At 38.5% G+C, this 20931-nt stretch overlaps 1 protein-coding gene across 1 annotated transcript in view; it reads left to right on the top strand.

The window, feature by feature from the left end:
- Nucleotides 1–20931, top strand: part of LOC126092684 (uncharacterized) — a 73794-nt gene that overhangs the window by 39427 nt on the left and 13436 nt on the right. The gene's annotated exons all lie outside the window — the stretch shown is intronic.

The raw sequence follows: 20931 nt of genomic DNA on the forward strand, positions 1-20931 counted from the left end.
CATATATTCTTTTGTACGGACCTTCAACTTCTTAACCAGTATTATGCGAAATGGAGGCTCTGCCCAAATCCCAATAAAGCTGAGGCAAGGGTGTTCCACCTGAACAATCATGAGGCAAGATGAGAGTTAAAAGTAACATTCTGCAATGAGTGATTGACACACAACAGCCATCCAAAATATCTAGGAATAACTCTTGACCGGTCACTAACCTATAAAAAACACTTAGAAATAACCAGTCAAAAGATAAAAAATCGAAATAATGTATTATGAAAGCTGACTGGAACCTCCTGGGGAGCTCAAGCTAACACCCTACGCACCGCAGCACAATCTCTTGTTTACTCAGTGGCAGAATACTGCGCCCCATTCTGGTACAAGAGCACACACACGAACAGAATAGATGTCCAGCTTAATACCACCATGAGGATTGCGTCAGGAACTCTCCAATCAACTCCACTTCCCTGGCTTCATGCCCTCTGCAATATAGCTCCTCCCTCCCTCAGAAGGCAACAAGCAGCTATTCGAGAATGGAAGAAAATTAATGACCCCTCTGTCTCTGAAGATATACCTATCTGAAAAATATTGGACCAACTACCCGCCTAAAATCCAGGAAACCTATATGGGAAGACGAAGTCCTCAAATTCTCAGAAAGGTACGACATAGCAAGGGAATGGAGGCAATACTGGTCGCTGAATAATCACCATCCTCTCATCACTGATTTTGATCCTTCAATACCGGTGGAAGGAATGCAAATGCCCAGAAGAACTTGGTGCAGACTTAATCGTGTGAGAACTAACTACAGCAGGTGTAAGGCCATTCTCCACAAATGGAAACTCACTGATGACCCTGAATACGACTGTGATGCAGAAGAACAATCCCTCACCTGATCTTCCAATGTCCTGCGAGGAAGTTTGAAGGAGAATGGAGGGATATCATGAATGCTACTCCACGTGCTGTTCAGTGGGCGACCTGCTTAGATGTGGACTTGTAATAGCTGCAGTGGCTGTCTCCCTAATCTTTCGCATATTGTTGTTTGCAATCAATCATTTAATAATATATTTGTAATTTGTTTATTATATTAATTAATAGTATGTGTGCAATTTTACTCTGTAGATGCCATACGCTAAATAAATAAATAAAAACCCATTATCATCTTCTTGTAGTATCTGTTTCGCTAGTCAGTTTCTGTAAATTTTTGTGAAGGTCTTGCTTTCATCATCAGAATGTGAGCATTCTTAGTCAGAAGGCTAGTTTGATGCAGCTTTCTGTTCTAGTCTGTCCTGTGCAAGCCACTTCATCTTTACATATTCAACGCAGCCTACAGCCATTTGAACTTTCTTACTGTATTCAAGCTCTGGTCTCCATCTACAATTTTTACCCCCAACACATTATTCCATTATCAAACTGACAGTTCCTTGATACCTCAGGGTCTGTCTCACCACCTGATTCCTTTGCCCATGGCTTTAAGGATATCATGAGAAAAGCACAAGTAAAGTTTCACATGACTGATGTTTACAGAATCAGAATGGAAGAGATCATGCTGTTCGATGTAGCTCATTACATTTGAGCTCAAAATACGTTAAAAATTTTGCAATAAATGTATGTCAAGGGTATTTGGTGGTAGTTTTGTGGATACTTCTGCTATTCTTCTGTAGACTGATGTGGCCTACAGTTAAAAGAGGAGCCAAATAAGCTACAAAAATATGTATGGAACCTGATATGGATTGCATCTGGCCCTGGAACTTTGTTCAGTTTTACGAGTTTCAGCTATTTCTCAACACTTCTGAGACATCACTCATTTTTGCAGCATTTGCACTATTAAACTGAGGAAAGTACTCATTGATGTTTGCTTATACGGGAACATTAGAAAATGGAGTTCAGCATTTTTCCTTTTACACTGCTGATCAACGACATGATGCAGAAGGCAATGGAAACCACTGCATTAAAGACACGTAACGTGTATCCACAGGACATGTGGCCTGTAATTGAAAAGAAGTGTCATGATGATCTCTCCATTGGCAAAAGATATAGTCCCCCATTCGGATTTCCGGTAGACGACTGCCAAGGGGGATGCTACCATGAGAAAAAGATTGAATAGTCTACGAAAGGATAACATTCTACGAGTCGGGGCGTGGAATGTCAGAAGGTTGAACGTGGTAGGGATACCAGAAAATCTGAAAAGGGAAATGCAAAGGCTCAATCTAGATATAGTAGGGTTCATTGAAGTGAAGTGGAAGGAAGACAAGGATTTTTGGTCAGATGAGTATCGGGTAATATCAACAGCAGCAGAGAATGGTATAACAGGTGTAGGATTCGTTATGAATAGGAAAGTAGGGCAGAGGGTGTGTTACTGTGAACAGTTCAGTGACCGGGTTGTTCTAATCAGAATCGACAGCAGACCAACACCGACAACGATAGTTCAGGTATACATGCCGACGTCGCAAGCTGAAGATGAACAGATAGAGAAAGTGTATGAAGATATTGAAAGGGTAATGCAGTATGTAAAGGGGGGCGAAAATCTAATAGTCATGGGTGACTGGAATGCAGTTGTAGGGGAAGGAGTAGAAGAAAAGGTTACAGGAGAATATGGGCTTGGGACAAGGAATGAAAGAGGAGAAAGACTAATTGAGTTCTGTAACAAGTTTCAGCTAGTAATAGCAAATACCCTGTTCAAGAATCACAAGAGGAGGAGGTGTACTTGGAAAAGGCCAGGAGATACGTGAAGGTTTCAATTAGATTACATCATGGTCAGACAGAGATTCCGAAATCAGATACTGGATTGTAAGGCGTACCCAGGAGCATATATAGACTCAGATCACTATATAGTAGTGATGAAGAGTAGACTGAAGTTCAAGACATTAGTCAGGAAGAATCAACATGCAAAGAAGTGGGATACGGAAGTACTAAGGAATGACGAGATACGTTTGAAGTTCTCTAAGGCTATAAATACAGCAATAGGGAATAGCACAGTAGGCAGTACAGTTGAAGAGGAATGGACATCTCTAAAAAGGGCCATCACAAAAGTTGGAAAGGAAAACATAGGTACAAAGAAGGTAGCTGCGAAGAAACCATGGGTAACAGAAGAAATACTTCAGTTGATTGATGAAAGGAGGAAGTACAAACATGTTCCAGGAAAATCAGGAATACAGAAATACAAGTCGCTGAGGAATGAAATAAATAGGAAGTGCAGGGAAGCTAAGACGAAATGGCTGCAGGAAAAATGGGAAGACATCGAAAAAGATATGATTGTCGGAAGGACAGACTCAGCATACAGGAAAGTCAAAACAACCTTTGGTGACATTAAAAGCAACGGTGGTAACATTAAGAGTGCAACGGGAATTCCACTGTTAAATGCAGAGGAGAGAGCAGATAGGTGGAAAGAATACATTGAAAGCCTCTATGAGGGTGAAGATTTGTCTGATGTGATAGAAGAAGAAACAGGAGTTGATTTAGAAGAGATAGGGGATCCAGTATTAGAATCGGAATTTAAAAGAGCTTTAGAGGACTTACGGTCAAATAAGGCAGAAGGGATAGACAAAATTCCATCAGAATTTCTAAAATCATTGGGGGAAGTGGCAACAGAACGACTATTCACGTTGGTGTGTAGAATATATGAGTCTGGCGATATACCATCTGACTTTCGGAAAAGCATAATCCACAGAATTCCGAAGACGGCAAGAGCTGACAAGTGCGAGAATTATCACACAATCAGCTTAACAGCTCATGCATCGAAGCTGCTTACAAGAATAATATACAGAAGAATGGAAAAGAAAATTGAGAATGCGCTAGGTGATGATCAGTTTGGCTTTAGGAAAAGTAAAGGGACGAGAGAGGCAATTCTGACGTTACGGCTAATAATGGAAGCAAGGCTAAAGAAAAATCAAGACACTTTCATAGGATTTGTTGACCTGGAAAAAGCGTTCGAAAATATAAAATGGTTCAAGCTGTTCGATATTCTGAAAAAAGTAGGGGTAAGCTATAGGGAGAGACGGGTCATATACAATATGTACAACAACCAAGAGGGAATAATAAGAGTGGACGATCAAGAACGAAGTGCTCATATTAAGAAGGGTGTAAGATAAGGCTGTAGCCTTTCGCCCCTACTCTTCAATCTGTACATCGAGGAAGCAATGATGGAAAAAAAAGAAAGGTTCAGGAGTGGAATTAAAATACAAGGTGAAAGGATATCAATGATACGATTCGCTGATGACATTGCTATTCTGAGTGAAAGTGAAGAAGAATTAAATGATCTGCTGAATGCAATGAACAGTCTAATGAGTACACAGTATGGTTTGAGAGTAAATCGGAGAAAGACGAAGGTAATGAGAAGTAGTAGAAATGAGAACAGCGAGAAACTTAACATCAGGATTGATGGTCACGAAGTCAATGAAGTTAAGGAATTCTGCTACCCAGGCAGTAAAATAATCAGTGACGGACGGAGCAAGGAGGACATCAAAAGCAGACTCGCTATGGCAAAAAAGGCATTTCTGGCCAAGAGAAGTCTACTAATATCAAATACCGGCCTTAACTTGAAGAAGAAATTTCTGAGGATGGGCACCTGGAGTACAGCATTGTATGGTAGTGAAACATGGACTGTGGGAAAACCGGAACAGAAGAGAATCGAAGCATTTGAGATGTGGTGCTATAGACGAATGTTGAATATTAGGTGGACTGATAAGGTAAGGAATGAGGAGGTTCTACGCAGAATCGGAGAGGAAAGGAATATGTGGAAAACACTGATAAGGGGAAGGGACAGGATGATAGGACATCTGCTAAGACATGAGGGAATGACTTCCATGGTACTAGAGATAGCTGTAGAGGGCAAAAACTGTAGAGGAAGACAGAGATTGGAATACGTCAAGCAAATAATTGAGGACTTAGGTTGCAAGTGCTACTCTGAGATGAAGAGGTTAGCACAGGAAAGGAATTCGTGGCGGGTCACATCAAACCAGTCAGTAGACTGATGAAAAAAAAAAAAAAAACACACACTGCTAGCATCAAGTTTGGTTTCTCTGTCATCCATGAGTGCCTGGACTCTAACCTTGGTGCCACTAACAGCCTTTACACGCCCATAATTTGTTTGGGGTTTGTGAGTGATCTGTCAATAATATTCTTTAAATAATTTTTTATAGCTAAGACCATGTTTAAAACTATTTTTATATTGACCAATTTTGATGGGTAAGACTCTCATTTTCATATCTGTAACGTTATGCACTTACATGTATTTTATCTACCGTCATTATTTTTGTTAGGCATCACAGATGAGGAAATGGCAATTATATATTTACATACCTTCAAAAACTTTTTTAGTTGTTCATCATGTTCCAGTGTGCATTCATTATTCATGCCATGTTAACATTTTGGTGGAGAGTATATTGCACATTCCATGCAAGTTTGTCAAAAATAAAATTGCAACCAGATTTGTCACAAATAAAAATACATTCAGCTAAAATGCATCCTGGGGAACTTAGCCTGTCCACATACGTGGATGCTTGTCAGTTGTTAAAATCCACAGTATATAGTAAAAGTGCACATTTATACTAATGTTTACATTCACATGATGAGCAAAGTACATCTTGGAATCTACTCATTTGAAATGTGTATTGCAACCAAATTACATTGGTGCAGAAGTAAGGCATGTAAATAATCGCTATTATGTAGGTATTATAAAAACCTGTTCATACATTTGTTTTCTTTACATAGAAAATTACAAAAAAATGGTATAATATTTGAAAACTATATTGATTTATTTGTGAGAAATATTTTTATATTTTTGTAATTTACTTCACAAAATCCTTATTCACTGCACACCACATGCATTGTAAGTTGGGTATTAGTATTTTTTGTTAAAGTGCATTACTGAGTAAATACATTTGGCACTTGACATATACACCACTTTTTTCATGAGCTTTTGCAACATACATAGGGTGTTTCATTCCATCGCAAGAGACAGAACATGTGATATTAATCCTGAAAGGTGGGATCAGCAGGGGATTGGCTGTGTTTTGTGCTTACATTTAGCAAAATGGGAAGAAGGGGGTGGTGGGAGGGAGGGTGGGGGTGGAAGCGGGGCCGGTGACATTTGGAGTGGGGTGGTTTATAGCATGAACACCACACCTAGTAACAATATATATCATATATTTACCCAAAGATAAGGGTGCATAACTATAACATAATGAAACAAACAATGGAAACTCCAGGTTGGAATATCAACAATGTCAGGAAAAGGATAGATTACTATGCACCATAAGGTGACATGTCGAGTTGCAGACAGTCACAACAAAATGACTGTTACACATGTGTTAACTTTACTATGTAGTGCCATAAAAGAAACAGAACCACATGCGTCTGAAGGCCTAAATGTACCTGTACCTTTTCATTGGAAATCCATGTAATCTCCAGAACTATTCTGGATACACAAATATTATATTCTACTCTAGAGCACAGTACAGTATTTGATGTAACTATAATTCTTCATCACAAAATAACCAGATAAGTAGGAATACAACACATACATTTCATAACTACTAAGCTTTTCCTGTGTCTTACCATTTCAAACAGTCATAAGTACACGTCACTATCACTTGGTTATGTAGTTGGTTAAAATAAGGTTTTTTTTATTATTAAGGAAAAGCGGTTAGTAATATGAGGTGGTCCATGTGACACAACCACAGAACTAAGCGGTACGTGCTGTGCTGGCATGTGGGTAGCAAAATTTAAGTTGCAATGCAGGTGAAGAGCAGATTGTTGTTATTTTTATTATCTGCTTACACAGATAACTTAAAACAGAAGCACATTTTTTTATGAAAACATGGTAAACAATATGAGCAGGTTCATGAAGGTCAGATAAGTAGGATCATATAGCACATGTCACGAAAGCACAAGACATATTACTCAAAGTATACATTTGTTATATCTTGCCTTAGTAAAACTTGCAAATATGGATGCTTTTGCATTTGTGTGAATGTGTGTGTAGATTGTCTTTTGTCCAAAAGCTTACTTGTTTAGAAGTTTTTTGTTGTGCCTACCTGCGACTCAACATATCCACTATAAGATGAGTAGCAATGTGTTCCTTTCATAATACTGTCATTATCCCGTCCCGGATTTTCCATTGTTTGACTATGGATGCTTTTAGGGAAACTTATATAAGTATATATCTATGTCATACTCTGCACCCATATACTGTGTAGCATAACATAAGACAGATGAAGGAAAGTAAAATAAGTATACTATTACATGAGTGGTGGCATATTACCAAAAATTTAATCTCTCATATCCTTTTCTGGTTACCATATGTGAGCAATAATGCCTAAAAAATATGTGGATCCACTGTATCACCAATAGTGTAAGAGGATGAGGTAAGAAATTAAGCATATTTCATTTGTTACCTGATTTCATGTGTGACTAAAATAAGAGTACAATTTAAAGAAATAGCAAAACCATATGAGCAGGTCCATATGATGGAACCACAACCATAAAGTAGATATTGTTGTGGAATGTGCACAAAACTTAAGTCACAATATAAGTAAAGACCAGTGGAAACATGCACCATGTCATATAAGTTCAAGAAATATTTCTCAGGACATACATATTTTATACCTTACCTCTGTGGATCTAGCGTTTTAATTGTGACTGTAGATACGTTTTACCAAAAATTATAGATATGTAAACTGATGTCATACCCTAAGTTCATATCGCTAAGGTGTAACATGTGACAAATGTAACAGTGAAATAAACATATTATTTCATAATCATTGGCACATTTTTAGAAATTCATCTGTCTCATTCTATTCAGGTTGTCATGTGTGAACAAAAATTTTAAAGTATTTTCTGTACCATCAGTAGTGTAACAGTAAGAGATTAGAAGTAAAAGCATAGAATGGAAACTCCAGGTACGAATATCAACTATGTAGGAAAATATAGATTGCTACTTACTGTTAAGATGTGTTACATTGCAGACAGGCACAATTAAAAGACACGTACCAAAAGCTTTCAGTCACAGTCGTCATCAACAAAAGAGAAACGCACACCGTTGATACAAGCAAGCACACCTTGAGCCAGAAAGAATTCTGACCCAAGTTGCTGGAGTTGGCGGTCATGTGTGCTTGAGGTGTGCATGCTTGTGTGTATCAGTGGTGTGTGTTTCTCTTTTGTTGCTAAAGGCTGTGGCCAAAAGCTTCAAGTGTCTTTTAATTGTGCCTGTCTGCAACTTAATGTGTCTTCTTTGTGGTAAGTATGAATCTATCTTTTCCTATATTGTTAAAGTATAAGCATACATTTTGATTACAAAATACGCAGAGTGATTGTTGTACAATGATGTGAAATAGTTAAGTTAAAATTCATCCTCAAATAATAATCATGTAGGTAGGTTTGCACAAAATAAAAATGGATGTATATAGATTCAAATTAAATAAAAATAGAAAAACCTATTGTACTACATAAGCATAAGCTATGCAGTAACCTGGATGAAAGGGGAAACGCACACAGCTTGCAGTGAATCATACGCAGAATGGTAACAAAATGTAAATACCTAGGAACATTCAGCTTCATATGTCAGTATTTAGGATATAACGTATATGGGCACAGTGTATGAGTTATGCAGCCTGGGTAAGACAAGAAAACTGTGGATAGCTTAAAAATCATGTTATGCAGTGCTGTAAAAGAATATGAGCAGTTTGAAATATAAAGTCTTACTTATAGCTACACTTGAAATTACTTACTTGGGTCTCAGTATGGGTTATGCAATCTGGGTGAGATATGGTAGATTAATATAAGTACTTCAAAACATAAAGTCGCATATGCAGGCACTTAAGTCATACCTTAAATCAGCAAACTATATGGGTTATACAGGATGGCGCACAAAAAATTGGCGTCAGGTATGGACTGCTCACCAATTATGCACAAATTCTTGCCCCCCACAAACAGAGAACTACAACGAAGAGATAAACACATAGTAAGTAAATAATAAAGAAATAACAAATAAGCTAATGCGGCAACAACTTTGAAACAGTTGATGACAACTGGCAGCCGACAGTGATGAGTAAAGTACTTGAGGCTGATTTTTTGTGCGCCACCCTTTACAATTCAAATAAAATAAAGGAAAAAAAAAAGACGGTCAGTTTACATTGCATGCTATGGAGTGTGGTAAAAGAACATAAGCACTTCAAAACATAAAAATCCATGTGTAGGTACTTCTGACATAACTCTCATGAGCACATAGTGTGGGTTATACAATCTGGTTAAGATACATACATACCATTCAAAACGTTGAGCGTATGGCTTCATGTAACATATAGTATGTAAGTACACACTCCTTAACCTTAATGTATGTTTAATTCGCTTACAAGGGATGGTATAATATGAGCACATCTTGGTATCATTTAAATGATAATAGTTACAGGATTATATGGAAGAAATTTTAGCATATAGAGGTATAAAATCAAACCTCTACATAACGTAAGAGTTGGGGGGGTGGGGTGGGGGGAGGGGGGGGGGAGGGGGACACATCTACAACCTCTGTGACATAATCATAAGACCATTGAAAGATATGAGGTCTGTACAAAAAATTTCGGAACATTGGTAATTTTGCGCCCATGGTATGTTTGAGTGAAATGCAGTTGGCCTCCCTGCACACGCCTGTGTTTAATGTGTAACTGCTGGGAGTTTCATTATATGTCTGTTATTGTTCACTGCTGTATTGAGTAGAACATTTTGTTGCACAATTTGCAAATTTCGAGGTGGTATAGTTAGAGGAGAAAATAATGCAGGAAGCCTATGGTGATGAGTGCTTAAGCTGTACTTGGTGTTATCAATAGTTCACATGGTATAAAAATGGCCAGATGGATATTAAAGATGACCCTCATACAGGACAGTCTTCGATGTCTACCAACGAAGCTGGAACATCATCAAAATTGTGCATGCCAATCAAAGACTGACTGTGCGAGAGATTGCAGAAGAATGGATCATATCATGAAATCCTGACACAGCATCTTCGAATGTGTTGTGCTGCAAGCAAGTTCATCCCACGGCTCATGAGTCAAGACCAGAAAGACCTTCGCCTTGCAATCCGTGAAGAGCTTTTGGATTGCACAAATGAGAATGAGATGTTCCTTAAGTAAATCATAACTGGTGATGAGACGTGGCTCTGCGAATGATACTGAGACCCAGGTTCAGTCTTCACAATGGATCAGAAAAGGTTCTCCAAGTCCAAAAAAAGCTCGTCAGGTCATATCAATTGTCAAAGCCATGCCGATAGTTTTCTTTGTCTTTGAAGTATTAGTTCATCATGAATTTGTGCCATAGGGACAAACTGTTAATCGGTGGTGCTGTGAAGCCTGTGAGAAAATGTGAGAAAGGAAATGGCTTGAAATGTGTTGAGACAATTCATGGCATCATGATAACACACCTGCACATTCATCCCTCTTGATGCCTGACTATCACACGTAAAACAAAATCTCTGTGGTGCCTCATCCTTCATACTCTACAGTCCTGGCCCCTTCAGACTTTTTTTTATTTCCAAAGCTGAAACCCTGTTGAAAGGACAAAGATTTGCATCCATAGACAAGATATAAGAAAATTTGCAGATGGGGCTTTGTGCGATCCAGCAACGGTCACTACAAGACTGCTTGAGGAAGTGCAAATGGCATTGGCCACCATGTATCAATTGTAGAGGAGAGTATTTTGAAGGAGACCATGCACAATAATTAAAAGGTAAGTGTGGAAAAACTTTGTGGGCAAAGCTCCAGATTTTTTGAACCGACCTCATATACTGTGCTGGAATGTAGACAAATGTACTGAGGTGAAGAACAGAAAAATGGATACAGTACGTATGTCATGTAAGTGCAAGAGCTGTTACCTATTCCATACATGTGTTTTGTATCTTGCCTTAGCAAATAATATAACTTAAATACAGTTAGGGATACTTTTTAAGTATAAAGTATGCAATTACATGTCTACGTTATACCCTGTTCCAGTATATTTTGATATAATACAAGAACATTCTTTGACAGATTTTAAATCAATTGTATATACTGTATGGGTAAATTCAGCATATAATTTTATTGTACGTCATCAGAAAAGTTGAAAAATTTTATCTACAAATTCTTAATGGTCATTCAGAGCATCATTTGCTTGTCTTTTCTTGTGGCTGTATATTTGCATCTTTTCCAGAGAGTAAACTGTTTCTCCTTAGGGGAGTAGTGTAAAATTTTCATGTGATGCTGCATGTTATCTGTACCGTGTTTAGATTCTCTGAAACGATCACCAAAGGTAGTGGTATTATGATTTCCAGTGTGCCTCTGAACCTGGTAAAAAATGACTGACCAGTATGTCTAATATAAAATTCGTTGCATTTCTCAAATTCTAATTTGCAAACATTTGTGCTGTTATATTTGTTCTCAAGGTTTTCCATTTTATTCCTTAATTTGAATAGCAATTTCTTCGAGGTAGTGTTGTTTTTGTGGTCTTCAGTCCGAAGAATGGTTTGATGGAGCTCTTTGTGCTACTCTACCCTGTGCAAGCCTCACCATCTCTGAATAACAGCATCTCTGAATAACAGCAACCTACGTCCTTCTGAATCTGCTTACTGTATTAATCTCGGTCTCCCTTTGCAATTTTTAACCCCCCCCGCCCCTCCCCCCTCTCAACACACACACACACACACACACACACACACACACACACACACACTCTCTCTCTCTCTCTCTCTCTCTCTCTCTCTCTCTCTCTCTCTCCCTCTCTCTCTCTCTCTCTCTCTCTTTGCTCCAATATTAAGTTGGAGGTCCCTTGATGTCTTATCAACTGACCCCTTCTTTTAGTGCCAAAAATTTGTCTTTCTAATTCTATTCAGTATCTCTTCATTAGCTACGTGATCTACCCATTTATTTTTCAGCATTCTTCTGTAGCACCACGTTTCAAAAGCTTCTGTTCTCTTTTTGTCTAATCAGACGATACTTCCTAAACTTGAATCTATATTCGATACTAACAAATTTCTCTTCTTCAGAAATGCTTTTCTTGCAATTGGCGGTCTGTGTTTTATATCCTCTCTACATCGGCTGTCATCGATTATTTTCCTTCTCAAATTGCAAAACTCATCTAATATTTCAAGCGTCTCATTTCCTAATCTAATTCTCTTAGCATCGCCTGATTTAATTCGACTACACTCCTTGATCGTTGTTTTGCTTTTGTTTATGTTCATCTCATGTCCTTATTTCAAGACACTGTCCAGTCTGTCCAGCTGCTCTTGCAAGTCCTTTGCTGTCTCTGACCTCAATGTTTTTATTTCTTCTCCATGAACTATAATTCCTACTCCAAATTTTTCTTTGATTTTCCTTATGGCTTGCTCAGTGTACAGACTGAATAACATCGGGGATAGGCTACAACCCTGTGTCACTCCCTTCTCAACCACTGCTTCCCTTTCATGCCCTTAGCTCTTGTAACTGCTGTCTGGTTTCTGTACAAGTTATAAATAACATTTCACTCTCTGCATTTTAACCCTGCTACCTTTAGAATTTCAAAGTGAGTATTCTAGTCAACATTGTCAAAAGATTTTTCTAAGTCTACAAATGTTATAAAAATAGATTTGCCTTTCTTAACCTATCTTCTAAGATGAGTAGGGTTAGTATTACCTCACATGTTCCTGCATTTCTCTGGGATCCAAACTGGTCTTCCCCAAGGTCAGCTTCTACCAGTTTTTCCATTCTTCTGTGAATAATTTGTGTTAGTATCTTGCAATTATGATTTATTAAACTGATAGTTCTGTAATTTTCACACCTGTCAGCTACTGCCTTCTTTGGAATTGGAATTATTACAGTCTTTGTGAAGTCTAGGGGTATTTTGCCTCTGTCATACATCTTACACACTATATGGAAGAGTTTTGTCATGGCTGGGTCTACTAAGCTTTTTAGTAGTTCTTACTGAATGTCACCTGCTGCCAAAGCCTTGTTTCAACATAGGTCTTACAGCAGTCTGTCACATTCTTCTTGCAGTATCAAATCTCCCCTCTCATCTTGATCTGCATCTTCTTCCTTTTGTATAATACTGCCTTCAAATTCATGTCCCATGTATAAACACTCTATGTAATCCTTCCACCTTTCAGCTTTGCATTCTTTGCTTAGCACAGGTTGCGATCTGAGCTCTTGATATCCATACAGTTGCTTCTCTTTTCTCTAAAGGCCTCTTTAATTTTCTTGTAGGTGGTATCTATCTTTCCTCTAATGAAATATGTTTCTAAATCTGTATATTTGTTCTCTAGCCACTCCTGTGTAGGCTTTAGCCATTTTGCACTTCCCGTGAGTCTCATTTTTTAGAAGTTTTTATTCCCTTTCACCTGCTTCATTTGATTCATTTTTATATTCTCTCTTTTTATCAATTAAATTCAATATCTCCTGTGCTATTCAAAGATTTATGTTAGGCCTTTTCTTTTTACCTGTTTCATCCATTGCTGCCCTCACTATTTCACATCTCAAAGCTACCCATTTGTGTTGTACTGTTTTCCTTTCCCCTGATGTACTTAATCATTGGCTAATGCTCTCTCTGAAACTCTCAACAACCTCTGGTTCTTTAAACATATCAAGGTCTCATTTTCTTAATTTCCTACTTTTTTGCAATTTAATCTACAATTCATAACGAATAAATTGTGGTCAGAGTCCACATCTGCCCCTGGAAATGTTTTACAATTTAAAATCTGTTTCCGAAATCTGTGTCTTACCATTATATAAACAGTCTGAAACCTTCCAGTATCTCCAGGTCTCTTCCACGTATACAGCCTCTTCTCATGATTCCCAAACCAAATATTAGCAATAATTAAATTATTTTCTGTGCAAAATTCTACCAGGCAGCTCCCTCTTTTATTCCTTTCCCCAAGTCAATATTCACTTATTATTTTTCCTTCTCTTCCTTTTCCTACTATCAAATTCTGGTGTCTCATCACAGTTAAATTTTCATCTCCCTTAATTATCTGAATATTTACTTTTATCGTATAATACACCTCTTCAATCACTTCATCATTTGCAGAGCTAGGTGACACATGAACTTGTACTAGTGTAGTAGGTTTGGACTTCATGCCTGTTGTGGCTGTGGTAATTTGTTCACTGTGCTGTTCATTGTAGCTTACCAGCAATCCTATTTCGTTACTCATTATTAAACCTACTCTCACCTTACCACTATTTGATTTTGTGTTTATAACCTTGCATTCACATGACCAGAAGTCCTGTGCCTCCTGCCACCAAACTTCACTATGTCCCACTATATCTAACTTCAACGTATCCATTTCCCTTTGTAAATTTTACCTATCTGGCTGGAGCTCCGATCTATAGTATGCCAGTTTTGTTTCTCCTGATGATATCATCCTGTGTAGTCCCCACCTGGAGATCCGAATGGAGGACCATTTTACCTCCAGAATATTTTACCCAAGCGGATGTCATCATCTTTTAACCACACAATAGAGTTGCTTGCCTTCAGTTATGGCTGTAGTTTCCCTTTGATTTCAACCATTCACAGTATCAGCACAGCAAGACCATTTTTGTTCTAATGCTACAAGGCCAGGTCAGTCAGTCATTCCAAGCTGTTGCCCCTGCAGCTACTAAAAAGTCTGCTGCCCCTCTTTAGGAACCATATGTCTGTGTGGCCTCCCAACAAATACCCCTATGTTGTGGTTGCACATGTGGTATGACAACGTGTATTGCTGAGGCAAGCAAGCCACTTCACCTCACCTTGCCTCCAAGGTTCATGGTGGTGTAGTTAGAAGTAATGAATGAAAATGAGATATTTGATTTTCGGAAGTGTTGTTCAGTGTTTTCTGATACTTTTCCTTGATATGTTGTTGAGATAAATTTTTAATTTTTTTCTTGTCCTCTATTTTTATTTTGTGGTGTAAATTGTCTACTGGTTGAGGCCTGATACCATTTTTTATGGCTATGAGTTTCAGTGAAAAAGACAAAACATATTTAGAAAAGATTACCTTCAAAACTCATACATTACGTTCATAGGTTAAGACTCATAAGGAAGAAAAGTATAAGATAACCCTGAAAGACATTTTCAAGAATCAGATACCTCATTTGCATTCAATACCTGTAACAAATTGCAGTTAAAAAGAAAAGAAAAGAAAAAGAAACTATGAGAATAAATATAATAGTGAAATATTACTGGGCTTTCCCAGGGTGTAACATTTGATAGTAAATACTCCTGTTTGTGTTCTGGTGAACTGTGACACTGCATTGGGGGTGAACTGTGACGCTGCAGTGGGTGTAGAAAAGTTGTGTGTGTCTGCTCCACCAAGTTTGCTGCACCTTCCTGAATTCTTCACAGTTTAGCTAATGATTTGGTATGCCAAGAGAAATTTTAAGTAATCAGGTTGACACAGAAGTTTCGATTTTCACAATAACATGTTTATTGCACAAAAACAGGAACAAAACTGATTCTCTATGGCTAATTCACCACTGCTTATCATTTCAGTAACTACAGATGGCGTTGTCCATTATTACAGACAGAAAATTTAATGATTACAGTGAAATCCTTGTTAGCTTTTACAAACGGGCATTACAGAGTTAAATATTAACTTGCTCCTCTGACACTGCAAGAGTGAGTATTGTGTAGTTTTTATTTTTTGGTACTGAAATTGGTAAAATGTATTTGTTGACAATGCTTTTTATAGAGTTGCTTATATTATGAAGATTATCAGTTGGAGAATGTTCTTAACATGCACAAGAGTTCTTTACATAAATGCTAACTAAAAGCTAGTTTTTTTTGTGAAAAGTATTCTGGAATTAGAAAATGAGAACTGATGTTCAAATATTGTTTAGAACCCATCAAAGATGAAATGAAATTAATGACAATATTATAAATTGAGTTTAAAAATGTCCAGATAAGTGAAGTATGAATGTTACAAAATTTATGTGAGAGTGTAAATGTGGCATCCTGACACCTGTGGTCAGCACTTCATGTTATAATTATCCTAATGATCATATATTGGTTTGTTTACACAGTTGATCACAAATTAGAATATGGAAATGTTAAATATTTCATATGGGACAGACGTGTCGGTCATTTTTTACCAGTTTCAGAGAGCACACTGGCAATCATAATGCCACTGCCTTTGATCATCATTTCAGAGAATCAACTTCATATAAATAATATGGAGCATAATTAGAAAATTTTACACTATACCCCTAAGGGGGAAAAGTTTATGCTCTTACTTGCAAATATACAGCCACAGGAAGAGACATGCAAATGATGTTTTGAATTACCTGTTGGAATTTGTAGATAAAATTATTTTCAGCCTTTTTGGTGATGTACCATAAAATTATATGCTCACTTTACCCATGTAGTGTTATACAATTGTGTTAACACTTGTTCTAAAGAATGTTCTCCTATTATATCAAAAGTTACATGGGAACAGGGTATGATGTAGACATATACTTAAATACTCTATATTTAAATGTATCCCTAACTGCATTAAAGTTATATTATTTCAAGACAAGAGACAACACAATATGGCTTAAGTAACAGCTCTTGCACGTACATGACATATGTACAGTATCCCTTTTTTTGTTTTTCGTCTCAAAGTGTAATTATGTCTACATTCCGTCTGCCCCGCTAGCTGAGTGGTCAGCATGTTGGACTGTCATGCCAAGGGGCCTGGGTTCAATTTCTGGCTGCGTCAGAGATTTTTCTCTGCTCAGAGACTGGGTGTTGTGTTGTGATCATCATCATCATCATCATCATCATCTCCTCGTTCCCATCGACACGCAAGTCACCGAAGTGGCATCACTTAAAAAGACTTGCATCAGGCGACCGGTCTACTGCATAGGAGGCCCTAGCCACACAACATTTCCATTTTTTCCAGCTCAGCATACAGTTAAATGGTTCTGTGATGATGTCACACAGGTTGTAGTGTTACCCCCCACAACCCTTACACTATAGAGGTTCAGATTAGCATTTGATTTTGTATCTCTATATGGTCACACTTATTTTGCATAATCCTGTAACTATTGTATAATTATATGTGTCATTTAAATGATAACAAGTTGTGCTCATATTATGCAGTTCCTTGCAACTGAATTAGACATACATTAAGAGTATGGAGTGTATACTTACATACTTAGTTTTATGATCCCTTGTAATCAATATTTTGAATGGCATGTATGTATCTTATCCAGATTATATGACCTGCACTGTGTGCTCATGTGAGTTATGTCAAAATTACCTACGCATTGGATTTTATGTTTTGAAGTGCTTACGTTCTGTTACCACGTTGCATAGCATTCAATATAAGCTGCCTGCACTCTCTCACCTTATTTGAGTTGTATAACCCACACAGCCACACAGTGTTAGGAAGTCTTTGCTGAAAATATTTTTCTGGGGTGTAGCTATGTATGTAGACAAAAAGAGAATTGAAGCTTTCGAAGTGTGGTGCTGCAGAAGAAGGTTGAAGATGAGATGGGTGGATCATATAAAACTAATGAGGAGTTACTTAATAGAGTTGGCGAGAAAAGAAAATTTGTGGCACAACCTGACTAGAAGAAGGGATCGGATGATAGGACATGTTGTGAGACATCAGTGATCACCAGTTTAGTACTGAAGGGAAGTGTGCGGAGTAAAAATTGTAGAGAGCGACCAAGAGATGAAAGCAATGAACAGATTCAGAAGGATGTAGGTTGCAATAGTTAGGCGGAGATGGAGAGCTCCATCAAACAATTCTTCAGACCGAAGACCACAACAACAAAAACAACCCACACAGTTTGTTCATTTAAGGTATATCATAAGTGCTCGCATATGTGAATTTATGTTTTGAAGTGCTTATATTATTCTACCCTATCTCCCCCAGACCTAGTTGCAAACCTGTGCCATCCCCCCCCCCCTCCCCCCCCCCCCCCCCCCTCCCCCGCCCAAGAACCAGGAACCAGTTACAAAGGAGTGCCCCCTTCGTCACCTGATAAAAGCCCGCTTCATCTCCCATAACCACTCCGGTCTGTAAAAGCTGCACTACATTTTTCGTCAGGCCTTTGATTATCTATCATCCTTCCTTGAATTGAGGAACATCCTACCAAAGACCCTTCTCATGCCTCCTAAATTGGTCAACCTCCACCTCAACCTCCACAGAATCCTAGTCCATTGTCATACCACTCCAAATCGCAGCCCCTTGCCACAGGGATCGTATCCCTGTGAAAGACCCAGGTGCAAGATTTGCTCAATCCACCCACCCAGCACTTCTTATTCCAGTCCTGGTACTGGCTTATCCTACACCATCAGAGACTAGGCCGTCTGTCAAAGCAGCTATGTCATTGCCAGCTCTGCTGAATCATTGCACAGCTTTTTATATTGGTATGACTAGCAACAAACTGTCCAACTCTGGCTACATCTACCACTACATGATTACTCTGTAATGCAATCAGATAGATAAAAAAATTTACTCACCAAGAGGCAGCAGGAGAATATGCACACAAAAAAATGTGTAACTTATTCAAATTTTTGGAGCCTGTGGCTCCTTCTTGTGGCAGATGAGTTGAAGGGGAAGGAAAAGGGGTGAAGGAAAATGGCTGGAAAGTTATAGGGGTACACTTCAGAAAAGTCACCCAGAACTACGGGTCAGTGGAGACTTACGGGACCCCTGACCTGGGGTTCTGGGGGACTTTTCCAAATTGTACCCCTTTCCCTAAAGCTCTCCAGTCCTCTTCCTATGCCCCTCTTCCTTTTCCCTCAACTCTTATGCTGGAAGAAGGAGCCACTGGCTCTGAAAGCTTGCATGAGTTAAACATTTTTTGTGTGTTTGTTCTCTTGCCACCACTTGGTGAGTACACTTTTATATCTCTCCAATTACGTTATGTTGTCAAAAATTGATTATTTCTATTGTTATGTATGATTACTCTACAAATCACAATTAAGTGCCTGATAAAGGGTTCATCGAACAACTTCAAGCAATTTTTCAATCATTCCACTCTTGAACAATGTGCGGTAAAACAAACACATATATCTTTTCGTGTGAGTTCTGATTTCTTGTATTTTATTATGATTATCATTTTTCGCTATGTAAGTGGCTGTCTACAAAATATTTTCACACTCTGAGGAAAATTTGGTGATTGAAATTTCATGAGAAGGTCCTTACAGAGTAAAAAATGCCCTTTGTTTTAATGGCTGCCACCCCAATTTGTGCATCATATCCGTGATGCTCTCTCTACTATTTCGCAATTCCTGTCAATCCTATCTCGTATGGATCACACCTTGCACATGAAACTCCAGAAGTGTGTGGACAAGCATAGTGTAACCAGTCTCTTTCTAGACCTGTTACATTTTCTGGGTGTTCTGCCAATAAATAACAGTCTTTGGTTCGCTTTCCCCACAACATTATCTATGCAATCATTCAAATTTAAGTTATTCATAATTGTAATCCCTAAGTATTTAGTTGAATTTACAGCCTTTAGATTTGTGTGATTTATCATGTAACTGAAATTCAGCAGAATCCTGTTAGTACTTGTGTAGGTGACTTCATGCTTTTCATTATTTAGAGTCAATTGCCACTTTTTGCACTGTAGATATATCATGTTTAAATCATTTTGCAATTGATTTTGATCATCTGATGACTTTACAAGATGGTAAATGACCACATTATCAGCAAAGAATCTTAAGATAGCTGCTCAGGTTAAATCGTGTATGTAAATCAGGAAGAGCAGAGGCCCTATTTTCCGTTTTACTTGATTTTCCATCAGTTACTGTGATCTGTGACCTTTCTGACGTGAAAGCACAAATCCAGTTGCACAGCTGAGATGCTACTCCGTAGGCACGCAACATGGTTAGAAGTCATTTGTGAAGAACAGTGTCAGTAGCCTTCTGGAAAGCTAAAAATATAGAATCAATTTGACACCACCTGTCAATGCTGCATGTTAATACATGTGAATAAAGAAATAGTTGTGTTTCACAAGAACTGTATTTTCTGAATCCATGCTATCTGTGTGTCAACAGATTACTTTGAATTAAGCTGCTTTGCTACACAGAGGATATCTGCTTCTAAGTTACTCATATTGTTCTTGATTTGAATTGTGGAATATTTACTTTGTCTTCCTTCGTGAAGGAATTTTGGAAAACTGTGGTTAGTTACTCTGCCTTAGTGGCACGGCCATCGGTAACCTCACCGTTTTTATCACGCAGTGTAAATTTTGATTGTGTCCTGCCACTGATGTACTTCACATATGAATAGAATCTCTTTGGGTTTTCTGCCAGATTTTGGGACAAAGTTTTGTTGTGGAAGCTGTTAAAAGCATCACACATTGAAATTCATACTGATTTTCGGACTTCTGTAAAACTTCACGAGTCAGGCTTTTGCATTCTTTTAAATTTGGCATGCTTTTTTTTTTTTACACCAGTGTTCTGACCTGATTTGTGTACCATGGGGTATCAGTAGCACCTCTTGTTAATTTATGTGGTAGATATCTCTCTGTTACCATTGATGCTGTCCACCAGGATGAGTGGCCACCGCCAACCTGTGACCAAGAGCAGACGGACCACTCTATGGCATAACATGCAGCTGAATATAAGATGCTTGACTTCAGTGGCTGTTTCACAACCCAGGCCATATTCCCCACCACCAGCGTTTCTGAACTGCACAGATGGGTGTTATCCTTACAACGCATTCTCCATTTCCGAAATGATCCTGACCCCAGCCTATGATAACCTGCTGTACCCACACTCCACACACAAGTTTCCACCTCCTCTGTGCTTGCACCTCATCCCAATTCAAGTCCCCTCACCTTCACTGTGCACTGATCTCTGCCAATACACTCGCCAGTCTTCTCCTGTTTCTGCTCCTCCCCTTTCCCGTTACCCTCCCCCCCCCCCTCCCCCCACCCCAGCCTCCCGACACTGCACCTGGCAGCTTTGTCCTGCAGCTTTGTAGTCCCTCCATGCTCTGCAAGGCAGAGCTCTTCGCTCATCCCCACCTGT

This window comes from Schistocerca cancellata, chromosome 7 (genome assembly GCF_023864275.1).
Source record: "Schistocerca cancellata isolate TAMUIC-IGC-003103 chromosome 7, iqSchCanc2.1, whole genome shotgun sequence".
NCBI classification, from domain to species: domain Eukaryota; kingdom Metazoa; phylum Arthropoda; class Insecta; order Orthoptera; family Acrididae; genus Schistocerca; species Schistocerca cancellata.